Source organism: Pelodiscus sinensis, chromosome 21 (assembly GCF_049634645.1).
Source record: "Pelodiscus sinensis isolate JC-2024 chromosome 21, ASM4963464v1, whole genome shotgun sequence".
Taxonomy (NCBI): Eukaryota; Metazoa; Chordata; order Testudines; family Trionychidae; genus Pelodiscus; species Pelodiscus sinensis.
In genome coordinates, this window is record NC_134731.1 from 13,215,466 (window position 1) to 13,240,126 (window position 24,661).

At 46.6% G+C, this 24,661-nt stretch overlaps 1 long non-coding RNA gene across 1 annotated transcript in view; it reads right to left on the bottom strand.

Annotated features, from left to right (window-relative positions):
• LOC142819264 (uncharacterized) overlaps positions 1–24,453 on the bottom strand; it is a 56,851-nt gene extending 32,398 nt beyond the window's left edge. The window contains exon 1 of the long non-coding RNA XR_012897090.1: positions 23,877–24,453. This is a non-coding gene — a long non-coding RNA (uncharacterized LOC142819264). The remainder of the gene's footprint in view (positions 1–23,876) is intronic.
• Positions 24,454–24,661: the final 208 nt, after the last annotated feature.

Sequence of the window (24,661 nt, forward strand, 5' to 3'; positions counted from 1 at the left end):
ACTGATGAGATCATATCTTTGACACAGAGCAAAATTAGGGTAACATTCAGATGTGCTCTTCTCCGATATGACTTCTCCTTCTGTGGGATTAGACAAGAAAAGGAAATTAAATTGTATTAGAGAAACTGATATTCAGCCTTCAGCAATGTGAATCTATTTGAGCACTATGCAGAGTATGCTGTGAAAAGAAAGGGTATGAAATGAAAATTTAGAAAGAGGAACAGGAATCTAAGCAACCATGGAATATAATCCCAGCCACAATGGAGAGCTGATTATAATTCTAGGTCTTGGACATAAATGAAGATGACTGAATTAAGATTTGGAGGCTATGTATGGATACATGATTTGAAACTGTGCTTACACTAACTGAGGATCTGGCTTAATATGTATGAATGGTAGGCACTGAATAGTTTATATTTTGCCTATGATTTGCAACTGTCCAAAAACTCATTTACATGTTTCCTTCTTCCTCTTAGGGGTCAGAATAATTTACCACAAAATAAAATGCATGATCAAGATTAATTGTAAGACTTCCTGTGCAAACAGTACTTCCAGAGAATTGCTGCGAGTGTACAGGATGCCAGAAAGTGAAAAGTTGTACTATACCACACACAGGCTCAGAAAGAAGTTAAGAATTTGCACTGTGATAATTCAGATCCCAGTCCTGTGAGATGTTGAGTTCTCTTAATTCCAGACATCTTCGCCTTGAAGGATCAGACTGACAGTAGTAATGAAAAAAGGAGGAAACAGCAAGAGAAATCCTATTAGTTAAGAAGAAGAAGAAGAAAGGGCCATAGGGAGCACATTGGGCTATATAACTCAAATGACAGAAAATCCTTTCAATCCTAAAACATCACAGAAGGTCAAGTGTCAGCAGAAAAGCAGAACAAGTTGAAAGAGAAAAAGCTATCCATAAAAATGCTTTCCAGATAGCACTATGTTTAAACAGATTTACTCATGTCTCATGTCTAGTTCCCAACAATTCAGGTCACACAACAGTAACGAGAGATGACATCTAAATTCTTATCATGCACTTATCCCCACAGTACTGGATCCCCTTAACAAGGATATTAAAAAAGATCTGTGTATCTTCTCTGTGTCTTTCACTAGGATTTCTTCCAAATATAACAAATCCATACAGTCCAGTAATGAAAAAGAAACACCAAAAAAGCACCAAGTAAAAAAACTTGAGGTGCTCAAAAGTTTGAGGCTGAATTCTCACCTTCCCCAAAAAACCTCCAGCAATAGACTTTGTATGAATGTTTTCATAGGACACTTTCAATTTTTCATCCAGCTTTACCTATATCAAATGAAAGAAATCAGTTTCATTTTCTTCTAGAGAAAGATGGCTCTGGTTCAAGGCAAGCTGGGGCATATCTGTATACAGCCGCTCTCCGAGTTACGAACAAGTTACGGACCAACACTTGGTCTGTAACTCAAATTATTTGTAACTTGGATCCCATAGAGTTACATGGCAACCGCACTGTTCGTAAGCATGGATCGCCGTTCATAACTCAGATCCACATTTACAACCGCATTGGTCGTAAGTGCGGATGGTCGTAAGTGGAGGTGGCCGTAAGTTGGGAATCGGCTGTACAACATTGGTGCACATCAAGCAGAGTGTAAGTGTACCCTATCTAGCCTTCCCTACACCACACGTTTGAAAGACAAACCTCATCTGAAGTTGCATGACCATGTTTCAACTTAGTTCAAGATCCTACAGTCTGGATGGATTTCTTCACCCACAGAGAACACCACTTTGACGTCATAAAGCATTATGGAACAGCTCATGGACCAGACTATGTCTGAGAGCTTAGAGGTCTCACTCATGCCAGCTGCTGATCTGGGCATCTCAAGGCCCATTTCCGATGCCTCCTGATCTGACCGGATGTAAGGGAGCAGAATATCCTCCAGGTGTCCGTGTTTTGCGTGCTCCACAACCTCTGTAAAAGTAAGGGGGAGGTGTTCCTCCCTGGTTGTGGGACAGAGACTGGCCGTGAAGGCAGAGCCTTTGAACAGCTGCACACAGCTGCCATCCAGCAGGCCCATCAGACAGGGATGCTCATCTGGGAGGCCCCAAGGGAGTGTTTCTCACAAGGACCCCTGTGGCAATCTCCCCAGGGTCTCCCCTCTAGGGGCCTGTGCCTTGCCCCTCTCTGCCTTTCCTCCAACAACCCCTCCCTTCCCACCTCCACCACTCTCCCCTGCAGAGATAACACAGAAACATTTTTGGTTTTGAAAAAAAAAGAACTCTTTGGTGATTTATTTGGGGTAGAAGTAACTGGGGAGGGACTGGGGAAAGAACCTGGAAGAGGGGAGAAGGGAGGATGAGAACCTTGGAGTGGGGAAGAAGGAGCTGAAAGAGGGAGGAGGAGGAGGGGAGGCTCAGGGTTGGGGCTGGGAGTGGTGCCTGGCTCGGTAGTTCTTCCGCCTCGTGTGCGGGGACCTCAGTGCCCACGGGGAGTGGAGGGAGGCTACGAGGAAAAGCAAGACAAGGGCTGGAGCAGGGGCAGGCATGGGAGAAGAGGCAGGACCAGGAGCTGGGACTGGAGCAGGAGTGGCAGCTGGAGCAGGAGCTAGCTCCGGGTGGGCGAGGAGAGACGGCACTGTCACGCACGTGTTGCATTCTTCCTGCAGCAGCTCCATCCAAGTCTCTCTCTGCCACTGCATGTCCTCCCAGAGCCTCTGGGCCAGCATCTTGCGCAGGTCCCGGAGTATGGAGACGTGCTCCTGCAGCAGTTCTTCCTGCATTCTCCAGTGCCTGCAGCTGCCCTGGTGTCGGGTGACAGCCTCGGGAGGTGTTGCCCACCCCCCTCTCGCAGCTGGTCCAGCTGGGGAGAATAAAAAGAGAGGGTCAGTCATCCCTGGAGACACTGTCCCTGAAGCCTTGCCCTCATCTGTGAGCTGAGACTGACAGTTCTTGGGTCAGATGAAGGTGATGTCCTGGGAGCCAGGCCATATGAGGCCTAGACAGCAGGCCCCTTCTTACAGAGGCCTAGATGTCCCTAGGAGAGCATGCTTCCCACCACCCCACGTCCCAGGCACAAGCAGGCATGGGAAGTTGCCAGCCACATTTTGATCCTGTGGACGGGAGGGGGGGGTTGCCTTGGTGCCGTGCACATGGTGGGTCTGGCAGTGGTGGCATCCCAAGGGGAGAGAACTTGTATCCATGGCTGCTGGGGGAGTCGGGGTGAAGGTGTAGGGGGGGAGGTGTGTGTGTGAGCAGCAGACACACCTACACTTGGCAGCGCTGTCCCTGGCAGCGGGTGCTGCCTTGAGTGTGCAGGCATGCCCGTGCACCATGTGCGGCACTCCTGAGTGTGTGCGTGTGTGTCTTATCCCCAGCCTCCTTCTAGTGGTGGTTTGTGGTGAGAGGGTGTCCCCCTCAGGGGTCGGAAGTGTGGCTGGCCTCTCCAGACCCTGTGAGAAAGAGCCCAGGGGTGCTCCGGTGCTGCCTCCCCGGGGTGTGTGGCCCAGACTGCCACTGCACATGCATCCATATGCACGGACTGCAGCAGGATTCCCCAGGCCAAGAAGGCCGAGCATGGAGTATGCGCCAGCCCCTCACCACCACCCTGGCTGTGTCGTGCCTGAGATCACTCACCTCATGTTCGCTCCCTTGCGTCGGAGGATGCCTGGGACACATCCAGACTGTGGGATGAGAGCTCCAGTCACCCAGGTCACGGTGCTGGCTGCATTGGGGTCCTTCTCCTCCTCGTCCTCCTCCTCAGTGGCTCTGGCCCCCAGGTGGGGGATGACAGGTGTCTTCAGCTCCAGGTCAACCAGCAGGGGTGGGGAAGGGGCTGCACTGCCCCAGGATGCTATGCAGTTCAGGTCTTGATAATAGGGGCAGGAGTGGGGTTCTGCCCCTGAGCAGCAGCTGCACTCCCTCGCCCTGGCATAGCCCTGGCATAGCTCTTAAACTTTCATCCGGACCGGCTCCTGGGTCCGGATGTGGCCCTTAGTGGGCAGGCTATCAGCCATGCGGCCGTAGATGGCTCTTGGGGGACTCAAGGGTCAGCCATGGTGGCCAGACAATGTGCTGTGCCCACAGCAGCATGGTCGCAAGCCCTTTCCCCTATGGCTTCAGCTTTAAGGGCTGCAGGGGAAGAGGAACTATAGAGTCAGCAGGGACTGAGTGGTCAGCAGGGCACCTGTGAGATTTCCTGGAGGCTCTTTATTTCGAAATAACTCCCCGTGGCACATCCACACATGCCCTGTGCTGAAATAGCTATTTTGGAATCAGCGCTATTCCTTGTGGAACAATGTTTACAGAAATCGGAATAAGCCGTCCGTTATTTCAAATGTATTGCGAAATAGCAGAGTTGCCGTGTAGACACTCACATTGTTATCTCGAAATAACAGTGCAGTGTAGTTGAACCCTTAGGCTCCTTTGAAAATCACAAGTGCTGTACTGAGCCGATATAGATGAAAAAAGCCCCTCCCTCACCACCTAGCAAAAGCCACTTGCTACTCAACTCCTTGCAATAGAATTATCTATTAGAAGCTTGTAATTTCCCACTACTTGTGCATAAAACTGGGAGGCAGGCTTTTCCAATCCACTGCATCTCTGTCATTAGCCTGCTGTTTTTACACAGTGCCTCCGCATGCCAAATTATTCAGGCTGTGCATTCCCCTGCCCAGATCTTTATGGCTCCGTAGAAACTGTAGAGCTGGGAATGAAAACTTTACACAACCTGCTATGATGGATGCAACTTGACTAATGCAGAAGAAAAAAAAATGAAAGAAAAGAGGGCAAAGCCTATACATATATGCAACCCAGCTTTCCAAAAAGCAGAATATTATTTTTCGTTAGCTGCTGATAAAATCTGTGTAAACCAACATTTGTGGTCAATTTAGTTCTTGGATTTGCCAGAAACAAAACAAAACAAAAGACAACAACAACAATCGAGCATTTCAATGAAAATAAAAATAAGAAATATAAACATATACACACCTATGAGACTATAGCTAGATTCTTAGCTCATATAAATCAGCACAGGCTTAACTAAGGGAAACACGGGGCCCATAAGAATCATGGAATCATAGGGTTGGAAGAGACCTCAGGAGTCATCAAGTCCAACCCCCTGCCAAAACAGGACCAAACCCAACTAAATCATCCCAGCCAGGGCTTTGTCAAGCTGGGGCCTAAAAACCTTTAGGGATGGAGATTTCACCACCTCCCTCGGGCACCCGTTCCAGTGCTTCACCACCTTCCTAGTGAAATAGTTTTTCCTCACATCCAACCTAGACCTTCCTCACTGTGACCTGAGACCATTGCTCCTTGTTCTGCCATCTGTCACTACTGAGAACAGTCTCTTTCCATCCACTTTGGAACCTCCCTTAAGGAACTTGAAGGCTGCTATTAAAAATCCCCCCTCTTCCCTCACTCTGATCTTCTGCAGACTAAATAAGCCCAAATTCCTTAGCCTCTCCTCATAAGTCATGTGCTCCAGTCCCCTAATCATTTTTGTTGCCCTCCACTGGACCATCTCCAATGTGTCCACGTCCTTTTTATAGTGGGGGGCCCAGAACTGGACGCAATACTCCAGGTGTGGCCTCACCAGTGCCGAATAAAGAGGAATAATCACTTCTCTAGATCTGCTGGAAATACTCCTCCTAATGCACCCTAACATGCCATTAGCCTTCTTGGTTAAAAGGGCACACTGTTGACTCATATCCAGCTTCTCATCCACCGTAATCCCCAGGTCCTTTTCTGCCAAACTGCTGCTTAGCCAGTTGGTCCCTCTCTTGTAACAGTGTTTGGGATTCTTCCGTCCCAAGTGCAAGACTCTGCACTTGTCCTTGTTGAATCTCATCAGATTTCTCTTGGCCCAATCCTCCAATTTGTCTAGGTCACTCTGGACCCTATCCCTGCCCTCCAACATATCTACTTCTCCCCGTAGCTTAGTGTCATCCGCAAACTTTCTGAGGGTGTAATTCATCCCCTCATCTAGGTCATTAATGAAGATGTTGAGCAAAACCGGCCCCAAAACCGATCCTTGGGGCACTCCACTTGAAACTGACTGCCCACCAGACATTGAACTGTTGATCACTACCCATTGGGCCTGGCAATCTAGCCAGTTTTCTATCTACTTTACATTCCATTTATCCAATCCATATCTCCTTAACTTCCTGGCAAGAATACTGTGGGAGACCATATCAAAAGTGTTGCTAAAGTCAAGGTATATCACATCCACCGAATTTCTCATGTCCCCAGATCCGGTTACCTCATCATAGAAGCTAATCAGTTTGGTCAGGGCATGACTTGTCTGTGGTGAATCCATGTTGACTATTCCTGATCACTTTCCCCTCTTTCAGTGCCTCAAAATGGATTCCTGGAGGATTCCCTCCATGATTTTTCTGGGGACTGAGATGAGGCTGACCAGTTTATAGTTTCCTGGATTGTCCTTCCTTTTTTTAAAGATGGGCATGAATTTTCAAAGATAATGGCCAAAGGCTCTGCAATGACATTTGCCAACTCCCTCAGTACCCTTGGATGTATTATATCTGGACCCATATATTTGTGTATGTCTAGCTTTTCTAAATAGTTCTTAACCTAAGGCATTTGGATAACTGCACCTCTTTAGTGATAGATCCAAAATGGTTCTTGCATTTGTTTTCTGTTTCCACTGTGATGTGTATGAAACTGAGCTCATAATAGACTCAGTCATTCTGAAATAATTGTAAGGGTTTCGCCGATATATATAAATATATACTGCTATATATTGAATATTTCACTGGAGCCAAAACTCAACATCCTGTAAATATTTCAACATCATCTCTGGGGACATGAATCACCCACTGATCATAGAAGCTTTTTTATTAAATTACCTTCAGTAAAAGCGAGCGATGAAGCTGTGGCTAGAAGCTTACACCAGTATCTGGGGAGTTGTAAGCCTAAAGGAACTAATCTGTGACGTGGGGGAAGATAGCCATCCATTCTCTTGCAGATAAAGAGAAAGAGTGGTAGATGTAATGTTCAAGTATTCATTACCCAGGAGAATGGGGGCCATTAATAAATAATTGAAATACTGTGCTACAGGTGTTGCATTAATCATAAAAGGACCCATTTTTAATCACATACTGGATAAGGCATAAGAATTTTTGGAGGAACTTTCTTTACAAAGATTGCAAAAAAGTGCAAGGATGGAAGATAATTGAGTGGCTGTATAATTTCATGATTTTTCAAAGCTAAAGTAAGTTGTTGGGCTATAATACAGATCTCTGCCACAAGAGCTACAGTAGCAAGTGAGAACTCGGATGTTTTTTGAAGTGAGTGATAGAACCCCAAGGCAGGCTGTAACCATAGTTATTGTAGACTTCAGCACAAAAGCTGGAGCTGAGGCAGATAACAGAAGATCCCCAGGACAATATGGACAGTGGTTGTAGCTCTTACGGATAGCATTCTTCATAGCATATTGAGATCCTATTTCTCAGAGCTTCTCACACTGACATTAAGAGCAGCGCATCTAAAAATCAGTGACTAAGGATACACGGTGCAGACAATCTCAGAGTCAGAATAATGTATCTATCTATATTTTGCCTATTCCGATGAGAAAGATATGGGGAATTTATGTACCAACCAAGTGAGATAAAATTATTTTGCCTGATTTCAACTCACCCTCAAATAATGTGTGTTTAAAATTCATGTCCAGCTTAGAAGAGTTAGAAGCTCAAGCTTTACTATTTGTCTGACAGCATCCCAGCGCTAACTTCCATCCCTGAGCCACTGGTACTTCTGTAACCTAGGTCCCTCCTGAAACCTGTCCCTTTCATCCAGTGCCACTTATCCTATGCTCATGCATAGTCTCACTGAAGTTGATGGGAATATTCACATGCTGAGGGCCATATGCAATTAGCAGAAACCAAAGAAGGTCACATGAGCCCCCTGAAACATCAATTTTGATTTGGTGGCATAGGGAGAGAATCACATAGAGAATGAAAAAGTAACCACATCATCCTTGAACATGGCTGTATTTACCCATTCTCAATAAGCTTTGTTTCTGTTGAGGGACCAAAATATGCCAAAATGTCTTGACCTCTATGAATTCAAACTCCGTAAAGCCTATTCCATAAAACTCCATTGTTAGATGTTCCAGTTTTGTACCCAGGGAAGGAGATACACCTAACCAAATAATCAGAGCTTTGCATAATAATACTTGTTTCAGTATCCCTACAGCTGGGAAGTTAGAGAAGTGCAGGGAACTGCCAAGAAAATGTTAAAAAGCGAAGACTGTTAGAAAACCAAGATTAGGATTTGATTTATACCATTAATACAGTATTGTTTCCACAGTTTCATAATGTGCAGAAATGCCAGGTGGAAATAAGAAAGGTAGGGATTTCAACTTTGATATGTTTGCAGGCTGTGAAAGAACAAACTCAAAACTCACGCAAACCGAAATATCACATTGCAACTGCACTTAATTCTATAACTAGGAACATAGATCAATGCAGTGGAAGAAACTTACCAAAGTAGGTGCAACCTTCTGATATACCATGACTGAGTGAGGTCAGTAGGGGTGCATCTACACTGCAAGGCTTAACTCGAAATAAGCAAATTGAGCTACGTCAATTGCGTATCTTATTTTAAAATAGCTTATTTCAAAATAGGGAGCGCCTACATAGTCCTTATTTCAAAATAGAGCACTCTTCCTCCGACTTCCCTTACTCCTCATACCACGAGGGACACAGGAGTTGGAGTAAGAAGTCTTCCAGCTTGACAGCATTTTGACACTATTTCGAAATAACTGCCAGCTGTGTGGATGCGGACTAAGTTATTCAGAATAGCACTAGTTATTTTGAAATAGTGTTGAAGTGTAGACGTACCCTAGGGCTACGTCTACACTGCAGGCCTCTTGCGCAAGAACGGCTGTTCTTGCACCAAAACTTGTGGAGCATTCACACTACGAGCCCATTCTTGCACAAAAAAATGTACTGTAGATCGTCAGAAGAGTTATTCCTCTCCCCATGAGGAATAAGACTTTTTGCACAAGAGTTCTTGTGCAAAAAGGCTAGTGTGGACAGGACCAGGGGTTTCTTGTGTAAGAAACCCCTGTGACTAAAATGGCCATCAGAGCTTTCTTGCGCAAGAGAGCGTCCACACTGCCATGGAAGCTCTTGCACAAAAGCACATCTGTTGCGCAAAGACACATGGCAGTGTGGACTCATTCTTGTGCAAGAAGCCTGTAGTGTAGACCTAGCCAGAGAATACAGCTCATCAAGAGTAGATAGGGTTACTTCTGAACAGTGATGTTGTTGCAGCACTGAATCATGCCTAAACTTAGTGTTAGGGTCACGTAGACTTTGCCCCTCTCCCCTCAATGCTGTCCAGATGAAATGTGCTTAAGAAATTTTTACTAACAGCCAGCCCTGCAAATGTAGCCTGGGAGCTGAGAGTGAAATGGGTTCCACCTTCATCGATGGCAGTGGCTTACATGGGATTTCAAGCCTGTTTTTAAAATATTGGGATGATAAGCCTACCCACAGTTCTGGATTAAACTGGCCTGTTTTGCATCAGTTACATGACCAGGCTCTAAAATTCAGGGAAGGCAGATGACACTTGATGGGTATTTTCTCTTACCCTTCTGTAATGGGGCAGGACTCGCTATTGTGGCGCCACCTGCTGGTTGTCTTGGGAGTTAGCTCAAGTCCAGCTCCCGTGTGCCCTCTTCTGGTGAAGCCACAACTATCCTCGTTCTGACCATCTCCATGGTCTTGATCTTCTCTGGACCCACATCACTCCCTGACCCTGGTATCCTCTTCAGGGCACAGCACTCCAGCTGTACCCCAACTCAGTTCTGCTCTTCCAACGGAACCGGTATTCCTCAGTCCAGCCTGCACCAGAGTGGTGGATTGTAGCCTGTAGTCCAGACTCTCACCCCAAGATGAACTGCTGTACTTTGCTGGTCACTTCCTTCAGCGGTCGGAGGGTAAAGGGGAATGACCCAGGCCCTCCGACTACTCTGGGCCCCGGTTCTGAGATCCTCATGGGCAGCCACCTACTGCCCTCCTCCACTTCCCTCTCTTGCCTGCCTTCCCTGAGCCACTTCCCCGGTGCCCTTGCTCCCTCTTGGTCCTTTGTATCAGGAGCCCAGTCTGGCTGTTATCAGGCTGGAGCTCCCTCTGGCATCCCTAATTTTGCCCAGCACTGTTCTGTCCCTGAGGGTGTGTCTAGACTACAGGGTTTTGTCGACCAAACTGGACTTTTGTCAACAAAACTATACCTGCGTCTACACTACTGCCGAGTTCTGTTGACAGTAAGTCAACAGAACGCGGCAGTTTTGTCGATGGCGGTAAACCTCATTCAATGAGGAATAACGCTTTTTGTTGACAGTTCTATCAACAAAAGGCGCTATTGCATCCACACTGCTTTTTTAGAAGAGAGCGTTTACACTCTCATGTCGAAAAAGCGGCTTGCTTTGTTGACAGAACTGGCTGTAGTCTAGACGCTGTTTGTCGACAGAGGCTTTGTCCAGATACTGTCGACAAAGCCTCTATTGACAAAAGCCTGTAGTCTAGACGTACCCTAAGGCAGCCAGTCCTTCTCCCTTGCCCTTCAGGGGCGGGCTGCCTTCTGCTCTGCAGAGCAGCCCTTTATATCTGGGATGTTGCAGCAAGCTGTTTCCCTGTTGGCTTTCAATAAGCTTATCCCAAATTGGCTGGGTTCTGGGCAGATTCCCTCTGGCCTGCTTTAACCCACCTTATAACAAAATGGGGTAGCTGCCCCACTACACCCTTTCCCTACTTTACTTGAAAGGAGTTACTTCTAACCTAGACTTTAATTCAGCAATCGAACATTAATTTTAACCATTGGGACTATTTGCATGCTTAAAATTAAGCACACAGTTTAGTAATCAGCTGAAGAGGGATGAATTTACTCACATGCTTAAAGTTATGCATCTGCTTAAGTTCTTTGTACTTCTGTGAGACAAAGCACAAATCAAGCCTGCCTAAATACTTATATTGCTTGGTCACAGTCCCCCTTGGTCCCTCCCTCTCTGCAAGGTTGTGATTTCATATACTCAAATTTCAGAAGCAAACCGTGGTTTTAACAAAGGCTTGACATAAAATAAGAGTGAGAAAACCTCTGATTATATGAGATCAGAACTCCTCCAACAGAAACTTGCTATATATTCCCAGCTGTCTACTACATATTTATTGAGATAACACTAAGTGTTAATGTTGCACTACATTTAGAAAACAATCCCTGCAAGCCTTTAAGTTTCATAACCTGTCATGTAATATAACTATCTCTCCAATATGGAGGAGTCCAGGCCAAGGGAGAGTCAGACCAGGAAAATGAGAGCAATATTTTTCCTTCATTACTTATTGTTGTAAATGGCTGACCTTTCTAAAAGTGAAGGATAATTTGATTTTCCCCTTTCTCTGTTTGCTTGTATTGTCTGAAATTAGCTTACCCAATATTAACGATCCAAGATTCTCCCCCAAAACTTACCCAGCAGGTGCAATGTGTTAAATATGTACATTTTAAAAAGGAAAGAGAAAGAAAATCAGTCATTTGTTATTCTAAGAAGTGACTGCAAGGAGAATCACAAATAGACAAATGTATTATTTTTCCTTCTAGACAGCAAGTCCTGAAGCAATAAAGAGGAGAAACACTTCCATTAATTTCAGCTTGGAAAGATCAATACTAGTGACACCAGCTAAAACAGATCCTTTTCTCTAAAGATCCAATCAAAATTGGAGCACAAACACTGTCACTGGAAACAAAGCTGTAAAACATTCCACCCACCCCCCCCTTTGTAATTATTTTGTTTTATTGGAGTCAAGAGATAGCAAGTATTGGGAGGCAAACGCACAACACCTTCTGTCATGACAAAGCCCTTCTTCTGAAAGGCTGTATTCATTTTGCTGTGAAGTGTGGATACTGAGTTTGGCCTGGTGTGTCTTTTTGTAGGCCCTGTTCACATAGTCTACACCACAGGAAAGTACCACAAAACCAGAAGTTGGGAAGCACTAGCACAGGGGTGGGCAAGAAAACCACGGGTCAGATGCAGTTTGCCAGGGTTAGCCTCAGTAGGCTGCCACAACTTTAAATGCCTGAGTCTGCAGGTATGATTGCTATTCCTGGCCCATGAGAACTATGGGAAGTGGTGTCCCAATCCATACCACTTCCTGCAGCTCCCATTGGCCAAGAATGGTGATCCTTGGCCAATGAAAACTCCGAGTGGCCAACCTGCGGATGCATAGGTACATAAGAACAGCCATACTGGGTCAGATCAAAGGTCCGTCTAGCCCAGTATCCTGTCTGCCAGCAATGGCCAGCACCAGGTGCTTCACAGGGAAAGTACAGAACAGATAATCATCAAGTGATCCCTCATTTGCCACCCATTCCCAGCCTCTGACCATTCCTACCCATCCTGGCTAATAGCCATTGATGGACCTAACCTCCATGAATTTGTCTAGTTCCTTTTTGAACCTTGTTAAAATCCTGGTCTTCACAACATCCTCTTGCAAGGAGTTCCACAGGTTAGCTGTGTGCAGTGTGAAGAAAAACTTCCCTGTGTTTCTTTTAAACTTGCTACCTAAAAATATCATTTGGTGACCCTCAAATGAAATTAAATAAAATATGTGGCAGCCTGCCAGGGACGAACCCTAGTGAACCACATTCAGCCGACAGGCTGCTTATTCCCACCCCTGCATTAGCACCTGCTTTCCAGGATACTGATTAAAGTTTTTAACCCTTTGAATGTGGAAAAGGAATGTGGAATGTGGAAAAGGAAGTGTCTCAATGTTTTCTGGTTTACAGTTCCTGGAAGCTAAAATATAAAACAATTACCATTTGTCACATTAGAGTGTGCAGCATAAACCAGAGAGAGGTTGCCAGTTGTCTGCAGCTTCACAAAGCTTTGATGCTTCACAAAGCTTTGCTGCTCTTGTTCCTAACCTTGGCCATTCACACAATCTGTATACCACAACCTGAGAGTAGCTACAAACACACGTACACAGACACAAATTCAGACTGGAATTCTCAGAGGTGCCTACGTCCCATTGGATTTGAATGGAAATTGGGCTCCTGACTGCATTAGGCACCTTCAAAATTGCCAACTTTGGCATGGAGAAGGGAGTTACTCACCTCGTGCAGTAACGAGTGTTCTTCGAGATGTGTGTCCCTGTGGGTGCTCCACTGTAGGTGAAGGGTCGCCCTGACCCACAGATCGGAGCTTTGTATAGCAGTTTCCCCTGTTGAGCCACGCATGCCCATGAGGCGTCTCGAGCCCTTCCCGCCTCCTGAGGAGCGTGACTCAACCCCCTCCCTTTCAGTTCCTCGTCTCCGCCCGAGAATTTTGACTCTGAGCAGAGGAGAGGTAGGGAGGGTCGTGGAGCACCCACGGGGACACGCATCTCGAAGAACACTCGTTACTGCACGAGGTGATTAACTCCCTTTTCTTCTTCGAGTAGTGTCCCCGTGGGTGCTCCACTGTAGGTGACTACAAAGCAGTATTCAGTGTAAGGCTGGAGTCATTGTTTAGCTGTGGTAGAGAGTACTGCTGTGGCAACTGCTGAATCACTCTTGAGTTGTGGAAGGATAGCGTAGTGTTTAGCAAAAGTATGGTTTGAAGACCATGTTGCTGACCGGTAAATGTCTCCTAAGGGGACATTGCCCAGAAAGGCTGTAGAAGCAGCTGTGGCTCGAGTAGAATGTGCTTGCGGTGGGCGTTGTAGCGGTCGATTGCCCAGAGAGTGGCATTTGATTATACATGTCGATATCCACTTTGAGATTCATTGCGATGATATTGGTGTCCCTTTGGATCGTTCAGCAATGGAGATAAAAAGTCTTTCAGATTTGAGAAATGGTTTTGTTCTTTCTAGGAAGAAGGCAACAGCCCTCCGGATGTCCAGAGTGTGCAGGCTGGCGTCTGTCTGCGAAGAATGCGGTTTTGGGAAAAAGGTAGGTAATACGATCGGTTCGTTGAGATGGAATTCTGTACAGACCTTTGGCAAAAATGTGGGGTGGGGTCTCAGTATGACCCTATCCTTTGTGATAACTGTGTAAGGAGGTTCTGACATTAATGCTCCGAGTTCGCTCACCCTCCTGATGGAGGTAATGGCTAAGAGGAAACAGACTTTCATAAAAAGGAAGGGAAGTGGTACTGTTGCCAGTGGCTCAAAGGGAGGTCTGGTGAGGCAGTTCAAAACAAGATTTAGGTCCCACAAAGGGGGTGGGGCCTTATGTGGTGGGTACACATTCTGGAGTCCCTCGAGGAATCTCTTCGTAATTGGATGGTTAAAAATGGAGAAGCCGTCTACTGAGGTATGAAATGCTGCTACTGCAGAGAGGTGTACTCTTAGAGAGGAGATTGACAGTCCTGATGCTTTAAGGTACAGAATGTAGTCTAGGATGGTATTTAGTGGTGAGGCACGGGGCTCCACTTTGGCTCGCTGACACCAGTGGCAGAAACGTATCCATTTCTGTTGGTAAGTTTTCTGAGTAGACTGTCTCCTGCTATGGAGGAGGACGTCTTTTACTTGCTGGGAGCAGCGCTCTTCTACCTCCGAGAACCAGAGAGAGGCCATGCGTGAAGATGCAGGATATTGAGTTGTGGATGCAGTATCCTGCCGTCGTCCTGAGATAGTAGGTCTATCCGGTATGGTAGTGGGTGGGGAGGCTGGACCGCTAGCCGGTGACGGTATGGGTACCAGGTTTGGCGAGACCATGATGGCGCAATCAGGATGACTAGGGCTTTGTCTCTCAGGATCTTGCACAGAACTCTTGGGATGAGCGGTATGGGAGGAAAGGCGTAATGTAGGGGGGCTGTCCATTTGATTAGGAAGGCATCCCCCAGAGAGTGTTTGCCAAGTCCCGCATGTGAGCAGAATTGGGGACATTTGGTGTCCTGGGTAGAAGCAAAGAGGTCTATCAATGGCCATCCCCACTGGTGGAAAATTGAGTTCGCCACCTCCGTATGTAACTCCCATTCGTGGTCCGTGGTGAAGTTTCGGCTGAGGGAGTCCGCTTTGGTATTGTTCACTCCGGGCAAGTAGGATGCTATAAGGGTGACTTGGTTGCGGATGCAAGCGTTCCACAGGCGAATAGCCTCCGCGCATAGAGAGCGGGAGTGGGCTCCACCCTGTCTGTTTATGTAGAACATCGCACAGATGTTGTCTGTTAGGATGCGGACTGTGTGATTGGCGATGTGGGAGGCAAAGTGTGCACAGGCATTTCTTACTGCCCTCAATTCAAGGAGATTGATATGTAAGAGTGTCTCGTTTGGGGACCACCTGCCTTGAACTTCGTGGCCTTCCATATGTGTCCCCCACCCGAGCAGGGAAGCATCTGTGGTGATTTGAATAGTGGGTTCGATTTGTTGGAACGGAACCCCCGCCAGAAGATTGTTTGGCACTGTCCACCATCGTAAGGATGCGAGCACGTCTGGTGGGATAGTAACCATTTTGTTTTGAGGGTGTCTTGATGGGATATAAACGGCTGCAATCCAGAGCTGAAAATATCGAAAGTGCAGACTAGCATGGTGGACTACGTAGGTGGTGGAAGCCATGTGTCCCATTAGTCGGAGGCATGTAAGTATTGTGGTGGTAGGAACTGTGAGCATCCCGTTTATAATTTCTTGCATGGTTGCAAAGCGTTGAGGTAGGTATGCCCGGGCTGTAACTGAGTCCAGGCGTGCGCCAATGAACTCTATGTCTTGAACTGGGTGCAGAATTGATTTGTCTTGGTTGATTAGAAGGCCTAGACGATTGAGGAGGGCCGTGGTCGTATGTATCATAGAGGCGGTTTCAGCGTATGAGGATCCCTTTAGAAGGCAGTCGTCTAGGTAGGGAAATATGATGACGTTCTGCCGTCTGAGATACGCAGTTACGACCTCCAGCACCTTTGAAAATACCCTTGGAGCTGAGAGACCGAAGGGAAGAACCTTGTACTGGAAATGGTCCAGTCCCAACTTGAAGCGTAGGTAGCATCTGTGGGAGGGGTGGATGGTTACACGGAAATAGGCATCTTGGAGGTCAAGGGCTGCGAACCAGTCCCCTCGATCTAGAGCAGGAATGATAGCGGAAAGAGTGACCATCTTGAAATGTTGTCTCTTGAGAAATTTGTTCAGTTTGCGGAGATCCAATATAGGTCTCCAACCCCCTGTTCTTTTCTCGGTCAGGAAATAGTTCGAGTAAAACCCTCTCCCATGGAACTCTCGGGGTACCGTTTCTATAGCCCCAATGACAAGAAGCCGATTGACTTCTTGTTTTAGAAGGGTTTCGTGAGAGTGGTCCCTGAAAAGGGACGAGGTAGGGGGAGGGGTAGGGGGGATAGAAATAAAAGGGATGGTATAGCCCACTCGAATTATCTCTAGGACCCAGCGGTCCAATGTTATTGATTCCCACTGTGGGAGGAAGGCGCGGAAACGGTGGTTGAATAGATGGCCATGTTGAGGTGCGAGATCGAACAGGAGGTCTTGCAGGCCCTCGACCAAATGTTCAAATTAGCTGCTTAGATGGTTGGTTAGCTAGCGGGCGGGCTTAGCTGGGTCGCCTTCTGGGACCTCGCTGTCTTGGTCTGTTGTCTTCATAAGGCCTCTGTGGTCGATTGTATTGTCCATACCGATATCGATTATATGAATTATATGGGGAGTATCGCCTGCGTTTATAGGGTGGCGTGAACATACCTAGCGTGCGAAGTGTGGACTTAGAATTTTTGCTGTTGTGGAGCATTTCGTCCGTAGTGGCTGCAAATAGCTTTTGTTTGTCAAATGGCAAGTCCTCCACTTTGGGCTGGAGTTTGCGGGGAACTCCAGACGACTGGAGCCAAGAAGCTCTACGCATCACCATCACTGTAGCTGTAACTTGGGCTGCAGTGTCAGCTACATCCATTGCCATTTGGAGAGCGGCGCGGCATTGGGTCCCGGCATTGACCGCACTTTTTATACCCTGAGGAGCCGGACATTGTGGGCTCTCTCCCTCTTGAAATTATTATATTTATCTTCTATATTGTTATAGTTTATGTGGTTTTGCTTCTTCTTCTTTTTTTTTTTTTTTTTAAGTCTTTATGTGTTTCTTGTTTTGACAGGCGAGAGAAAGCCGGTTCACCGGAGTCCCGGTCTGAGGTAAGTTCAAGCCCCCTGAGGGGGGGGATTTAATTAAGTCTATTTTTCCTATTTCTATTTTTTTTTATAAAGAAACAAGGAAAGAGTAACTAGGATAAACAGGGGAAGCTAACTATGCCTAAATAACTAAGGGGAAAGTAGTCAGATAGTCTGACAGGGAGCTCCTGGCTGCTCCGTCCGCTGACGAGGGCGGTTAAAGAGGAACTGAAAGGGAGGGGGTTGAGTCACACTCCTCAGGGGGCGGGAAGGACTCGAGATGCCTCCTGGGCATGCGTGGCTCAACAGGGGAAACTGCTATACAAAGCTCCGATCTGCAGCTCAAGGCAACCCTTCACCTACAGTGGAGCACCCACGGGGACACTACTAGAAGAAGAAAGTGTAGTTATGACTAATTTGTATTGCATTGGCAGTTAGGTGCCCTCAGATGTGACTCAGGACATTACTGTGCTAGGTGTTGTGCAAATAGAACTAATGACAGGCCTTCCCCCAAGACTATACAGTTTAAGTAGATAGAATCCTACCTAATCCTGTAACTACAGCTCTGGCGGCTGTGAGACTTGTTTCATTTTAAAAATGGTAATTCAGAACTTGAAGGGTGATACAGAAAAGAATGACTATGGGCCAGATTTGCTGCTGGTGTAAGCAGCTCTGTGTAATGTCAGAGGCCATGGACGAAGTGTTCCCTGTTTCATAAATTGCCTAGGGAGGTTGTGGAGTCTCCATCACTGGAGATATTTAAGAGCAGGTTGGATAGACATTTATCCGGGATGATCTAGACAGTGTTTCTTAAATTGCGTTCCATGGCACACCGGTGTGCCACAAGGCAGTCGGAGGTGTGCTGCAGAGAACAACAGAATTCAAAATGGCCACCGCTAAACGGGCGACTCCTCCCCCCCCCAATAACTTTCCCCCAATCCTTTTTTTCCCTCAATAACTTTCCTCCCGACCCTTTTTCCCCCCGACCTTTTTTTTTTCCTCAACAAAAAATCCTTGGTGTTTCTCATAAAAAAAATATATTGTTTTGTGTTTCTCGGTCTTAAAAAGTTTCCTCTGTGAGGGCAGAGGACTGGGCTTGCGGACCTCTCGAGGTCCCTTCCAGTTCCAATGTTTTATAATTCTATGAGGAAAGAATTTGTCCCTTTCTGTGAAGTATTCCCTTCTTTTTACCTCAGCATGCAGAACAATCTGCTCCTCGTTTTACCCATTGCCTATTAATTTGAGGGCTATATTTTTCGGTCATTTCCACTTAGGAAAATGTGTGTATGCTGTGCATGGCTTGCATTCACTTGATCTATTAAAGCGCCTTTCAACTTTGATTGCTCATGGAAGCCTTTCGTAATCAAGGGAAAGGCACTTCTGTACATCCAACCCTCTTTGTCATCCTTATTACATTAATTGGAATTGATGGAGTAGGGGTGGTAGGAGTTGATTTCACCATTCTGTATGAAGCCTGCTGCTCAAATGAGAGCTGATCTGCTTTGAAAATGCTTCCCCTTTCATGCAGCTCGTGTTTTTTTTTTTTTTTTAAGGCATCTACCATTTAACGCTCTTCATCTTTCAAAAGTGAGCAAATACTTGTACTTAATTTAATTATGATAATCATGCAGGTGTCTTGTGCAGTCCATAAGATGGATTTTGATTTTCCAGCTACAACATTCTGAAAGGGAAGAGAGGGCTCACTTGGTCTATAACGTACGAGTGGGAAGAATGAATTCCAAATACTTAATAATAGTAGCATCAGTGTAGGTTGCACTAATGACATGGCCATGCATGCTCTTAGCCGGTGTTGATTCTGCTGGGGGAAGTGCTCAGTAGGTTCCCCAGGCTCGCTGAGATGGGTGGCTCACTCATTGCCCTTCCTAGTTATGACAGGAGTAGGAGTAGATCTCTAAACCGAAAGGATCTAATGTGCAGGTGTCAGGGGAGGGGAGGGAAGATGGGTCAAAAGGAGAAACTTCTCCAGGGCCTGGTGATTCTAAAGGAATACCAGGTGGCTTTAAGGCAGGAGTGGGCAATAATTTTTGATGGGGGGGCCACTCCAAAGCTACGTCTACACTGCAGGCTTTTTGCACAAGAACTGTTTTGCACAAGAGTTCTTGTGCAAAAAGTCTTGTGCAAGAGTGCATCCACACTGCCATGTGCTTTTGCGCAAGAGCGCCTGACAGTGTGGATGCTCTCTTGCACGAGAAAGCTCTGATGGCCATTTTAGCTATAAGGCTTTCTTGTGCAAGAAACCCTGTTGCCTGTCCACATTGCCTCCTTGCGGAAGAGCAAGAGGGCTTATTCCTTTTGGGGAGAGGAATAACTCTTGCACAAGAAGCCCTGTTTTCTAACGCTGTACTGTAAATTTACATGCACAAGTATACGCGCGTGCAGTGTAGACGCTCTGCAAGTTTTTGTGCAAGAACAGCTGTTCTTGCGCAAAAAGCCTGCACTGGAGACGTAGCCCAAGATTTTGGAAAGTGGTTGAGGGCCGCACTCTTCCATGATATTAATGGAGGAGGAGCAGAGTCTGGGATGGAAGTTGGGTGCGGAAGGGAGCTTGCAGTGAGGGGCTCGGGTGCAGGAGGGAGAATGGGGTCTAGGAGGGAGTTTGGGTGAAGGAGGCAGTTGTGACCTAAGGTAGCAGACTAGGATGCAGGATTTGGGGATGTGACCTAGGCTAGGAGGAGCTTGTGATCTGGGGCAGGAGATTGGGGTGCCAGATCTGGGATGGGGTATTGGTGCAGAAGGGGGCAGAAGGTTTGGGTATGTGAGGGGAGGGGGGCAGAGGGTTGGGGAAGGAAAGGGCTGGGGTGCCAGAGGCAGGCTCCAGGTGGAGATGGCTCGCTACTCCATGTGGCTCCGCTCGGGTATGAGAGGGAAGGGAAGGGAAGGGAAGGGAAGGGAAGGGAAGGGAAGAGAAGAGAAGAGAAGAGAAGAGAAGGGGGAGGGGAAAGGGGAGAAGGGAGCAAGAAGCTTTCCTACATTGCCCCTGTTCCCAGCAAAAATTCTTGGCCCCCCTTGGCCAGAAACTGAGAGATTGGCCAATGGCAGCTAAGAGATTATGCTGGGGGGGGGGGGGGGGCGGGGAGGAGGGAACAGCATGATAAGTCTCCCTCTCCAGCCGTCCAGAGCGGAGAACAGCTGGCTTTCTAAAATGTGAACTGATCTCTGCCTAAGGGCTCCAGCGAGGGGGCTATGAGCTATATGTGTTGGCTTGGCGGGCCGCATCCGGCCCGCTGGCAGCCTCTTGCCCACCCCTGCTTTAAGGGCTGGTGGAAGCAGCACAGTGTACTCCAGGCAGCGCTGAGGACTGGCTGCCCCACCCCATCCCTTCCCCCTGAGGTCCTGGCCCTTCCAGATCACAGAGCCGCATCCCCCCCCCCCCCCCCACACACACACACACTTTACCCAGAGGTTCAGAGAGGCTGTCGCGCCCCTCCTCCCCCGGCTGCAGCCTACACACAGAAGTCCTGAGAGTCTTTGGGGAATGTCGTGGGGAAACCAGAACATCCATGTTGAGGAAAATTCTGAATTTTTGTTCAAAGTGAATCCTCCCTTCCCCCCAAAAAAACCTCACCAGTTGAACTTCCCAAAAAGCTCAATTTTCAACCTAAAATGGTATTTGAATCAGAGTTTGTCTTGCTAGACCACAATTTTTTTTTTTACATTAAAGAGATGTCAAAGCAAAGCAACAACAACAACAAAGTGGTTTGGAAGTAAGAAATTGAAATATTCTATTTGGAAAAGTTCAAACAAAAACATTTTGACATTAGTGAAACATTTGGAATTTTCCAATGAAACTGAACTGGATTTTGGTGATTTGACTTTTACTACACAAGAGTGTTTTGTCCTAAAATTTTTGGCCATCTCGAATGAGAATACGGATGACTGACAGACTGACCAGAGAAGTGACTGAATGGTGTTAGCATAGGGATTCCCTTGTGGGCAGCTCCATGATGCGAGTGCTAATGATATTACTGTCTCATCCATTACAGGAAAGTGCTAGTTAGTACAAATTCTGTTGTCCAACAGTTGAGGTGCGTCTACTCTGTACTTTTAGCTCAGAATAAGATACACAACTTGGGTGCGTCTAGACTGGCAAGATTTTCCGTTAAAAGTATTTCCACAACATCATGCCAGTCTAGATGTAGCCCTTGAGTTACACAAATTGCATATCTTATTTGGATCTAATTTTGAAATAGCTTATTTTAAAATTTAGCGTTGTCTACAGCGCGTCAAATTTTCTAAATAAACCGCTATTCCAAAATGTCCCTTAACCCTTGGGGAACAAGGGCTACAGGGACATTGGAATAGTAAGCCTGTTATTTTGAAATAATGGGCTGGTTCAAAAGACGCAGAATAGCTATTTTGGGATACATCTGGTATCCTGAAATAGTCCTGCAATCTAGATGTACTCTCAGAGAATTGGACCAGGAATTCCTGTATATAGTTCGCCTAAGGCAGTGCTCTCCAACCTTTTTAAGCACAAGATCAGTTTTTGAATTTAAGTGCAATCCAAGATCAAATATAAATTCCTTTGCTCTCCCTCCTTCCCACCCCTTCTCCAAGGCTCCACCTCTGCTCACACCATCCTCCCTCTCTTGCCCATCCTCACTCACTTTCACCGGGCAGAGGGTTGGGGTGCAGGCTCTGGTCTTGGATGAAGGGCTCTGGAGTGCAAGAGGGGCTCTGAGCTGCTCTTCGGACAGGCAGTTGGGCTGCAGGAGGGGATTCTAGGTGCATCCTCTGGGATAGTGTTTGGATGCAGGGATGCTCGGGGCAAGGACAGGGGCTTGGGGCATGGGGGGGTCATGAGTGGGGTAGGAGTTTGGGATGTGGGCTTCAGCTGGGCACGTCTGGTTTGTGGTACAGTGGGGCTAAGGCAGGCTCACTACTGCCTTGGCCCTGGCCCTGGCCCACTCCCCAAAGCAGCGAACGCCATCCCAGGTCCTGTTGTGCCCCCTTTCTAGTCTGTGGAGAAGGGATACAGAGTGGCAGAGGGGACATCCTGACATCAGCACTCCTCCTCTCCCTCCCCTGCCCAGAAAGCAGGAAGCTGTTAGGGAGCAGGGCAGCTCCAAGGCAAAGGGCAGGGGATGAGCAGCAGTGGGGTGAAGGGGCAGCTGAAGTGCTGGCACTTAGTAGCCTCTTGGCCAAATGAGTCAGGATCACCTGTCAGACGCTCTAAGATCTACCAGTAGATCCCAACCTATTGGTTGGTGACCGCTCCAAGGGTTCTGGATGTCTATCTGGGAACGTTATTTGGAGGCACCGTATGGTGTTATTATAAATGATCTTGCTAGGTCTTCATGCTAGAGTCTGTGGCTGTGTCTACATTGGCACCCTTTTCCGGCATTTGCAATCCCCGCGGCATTTGCAATTCCGACTTGGCTAATCTGCATCCCTTTTCTGGTAAAGGGCCAGTGTAGACACAGCCTGTGTGTCTGATGAAGTGGTTTTTGTCTGTGAAAGCTTATGCCCAAATAGATGTGTTAAGTCAGTAAGGTGCCACAGGACTCCTCAGTGTTCTTGCTAGCTTTTTTTCTCGGAATGTATATTCAGGTAGATCTGAGAGAAGTGTTTAATGTCACCCTTTGTCCCATTATTTCTGCATGTTTTGTGCATCACCAAAGTCTTTACAGCCAGATGGAGAAAAAAATTGATGTGTAGCTAGTGGCCATAAATTACATCATGCATGGTTCCATGACCATTTTACCGTGTCAGAAGCACTGCAAGGTCTCAGTACTGCATTCTGCTAAGCATATGGAAGGGGTTCTGAGTACCTGCAAGTCCCATTGAAGTCAGTGGTAATTGAGGGCACTTAGCACCTCATAGAAATGATCAGCACCTTGCAGAATCAGCCTAAGGAAGGACAAACTGGCCAGGAAAATGGAGTTTGCAGGTGTTGAGCTGGTCAGAGTGAACTGGAAAAAGATGAAGCTGCCAGAGGAGCAAAAAGAGCTCATTTGTAAATCATCCCCAGATAGCCACAAAAGCAAGGAAATATTACGCTACCCAACCCCTCATCACCGCCCCCCCCCTTTGTTTTCAATGGGAATTTTCTCTAAATGAGATGCTAAGGTTTTGGGGCTCCAGTGGGAAAAAAACCCAGCAGGAGCTAATAAACATTACGACACGTCCTGGAAGTGACCAGCACTTTGAGACCCCAGATATACCTGTGCTTAGTGTGACGAAGTCTCTCTGTGGCAGCCGTCATCAGTTCATCAAATGCCAGCAGCTTCTGACTATTCAAGCACTGCTTAATAGGCCACCTCAGGACTCACTCTTTGTTCACAGGATGGGGATAGACACACTCGAACTCCAAAGTGTTTTGAGCATCACCCTGGAGGACACATTAGCAGTGTTCCTCTAATTTTTTTTCCAACCATGTGTGGAATAAATTTTGTTATGCACATCCAGACATATGTGAATGTGCACTCCCAGCAGACATGCATGCTGCCAGATGTAAGCACTCTGGGCACTCAGCTAAAGAGCTGGGTGGCATTTGAATCTCTCCTTGGTGACCACTCAAGTGCTGAGCTTACAGGGAACACTGCTCACCAACCATGATCCATAGGACATCCAGAATTCCCAGATTCTCTGCTCCTACAGAAACAGAACAACCCGGCTTACCAGTTACATCTTAGATCTCAGCCCCACTTAATACAGAGATGTTTATAGTGAAAAACAAGTTTAACAAGGTCAGTGATTTGAGAAGCAGCAAGTAGAGTGTAAATAAATGGTTACATATTAAAACAGCCAATCGCATGTTTTCTAGACATTGTTATCACATCATGTTGAACAAAAGCTCACCCCAAATCTCTCCACTGCATCACAGAGAGGCTGGACTATGATCTTCCATTCACAAGGCAGGCATGCGGTCCCTTTGCCTCCTCAGTGAAAAGACTGTACTTGTAGTCCAAAAATCCATTGGCTTCCCTTACAAACAAGCAAAAGCCCACTGCTTGTGTTGTCCTGTCTAGTCTCTCCCCTGGAGACATTACAATCTGAGCAAAATGCTAATGAGGTGATTATAAATAGTTGTTCATTGTGAAGTATATAATAATGATTTTCATGTAGCCAGACAAACATCTTTTGCCTGAAACTTGCTTCATCTTGACCAGCCACAAGACAGACCATAAAAACATATCTTTCTCCTTACATATTATCCATACTTCACAGTGATTACGATAAGCAGTGTTTTACAGGCTTTCAGTGGAGACCTTACATGACATTCATCAACTAGCATGTAGATACCAGATGCAAGGGATCCCTGTAATCCATAGGCATCTCCGAGCCATCTGACAGTGTTAAATAGAAGGTTCATAGGCAATAAATTCCTAAGCAACAATCATTCTGATTATGTGACAATGTTTCTGATAACAGAAATCCTCCCCCAAAGGCTGTAGGACAAGAGCAAAAGCTCTCACAGGCTATGTTGTTCAAAACTTTGCAGGAAGCGTCAATAGAACAGGATGTGTGGTTAGTGGTGTAAAATACTAATGTCACTTCCTTTGGGATCTCCAGCAAAGGCCAAAATAGGATCCTTTTGTGTTAAAAATGTTGTGCAGGACATCTATCAGGCTATTCAGAAGGAA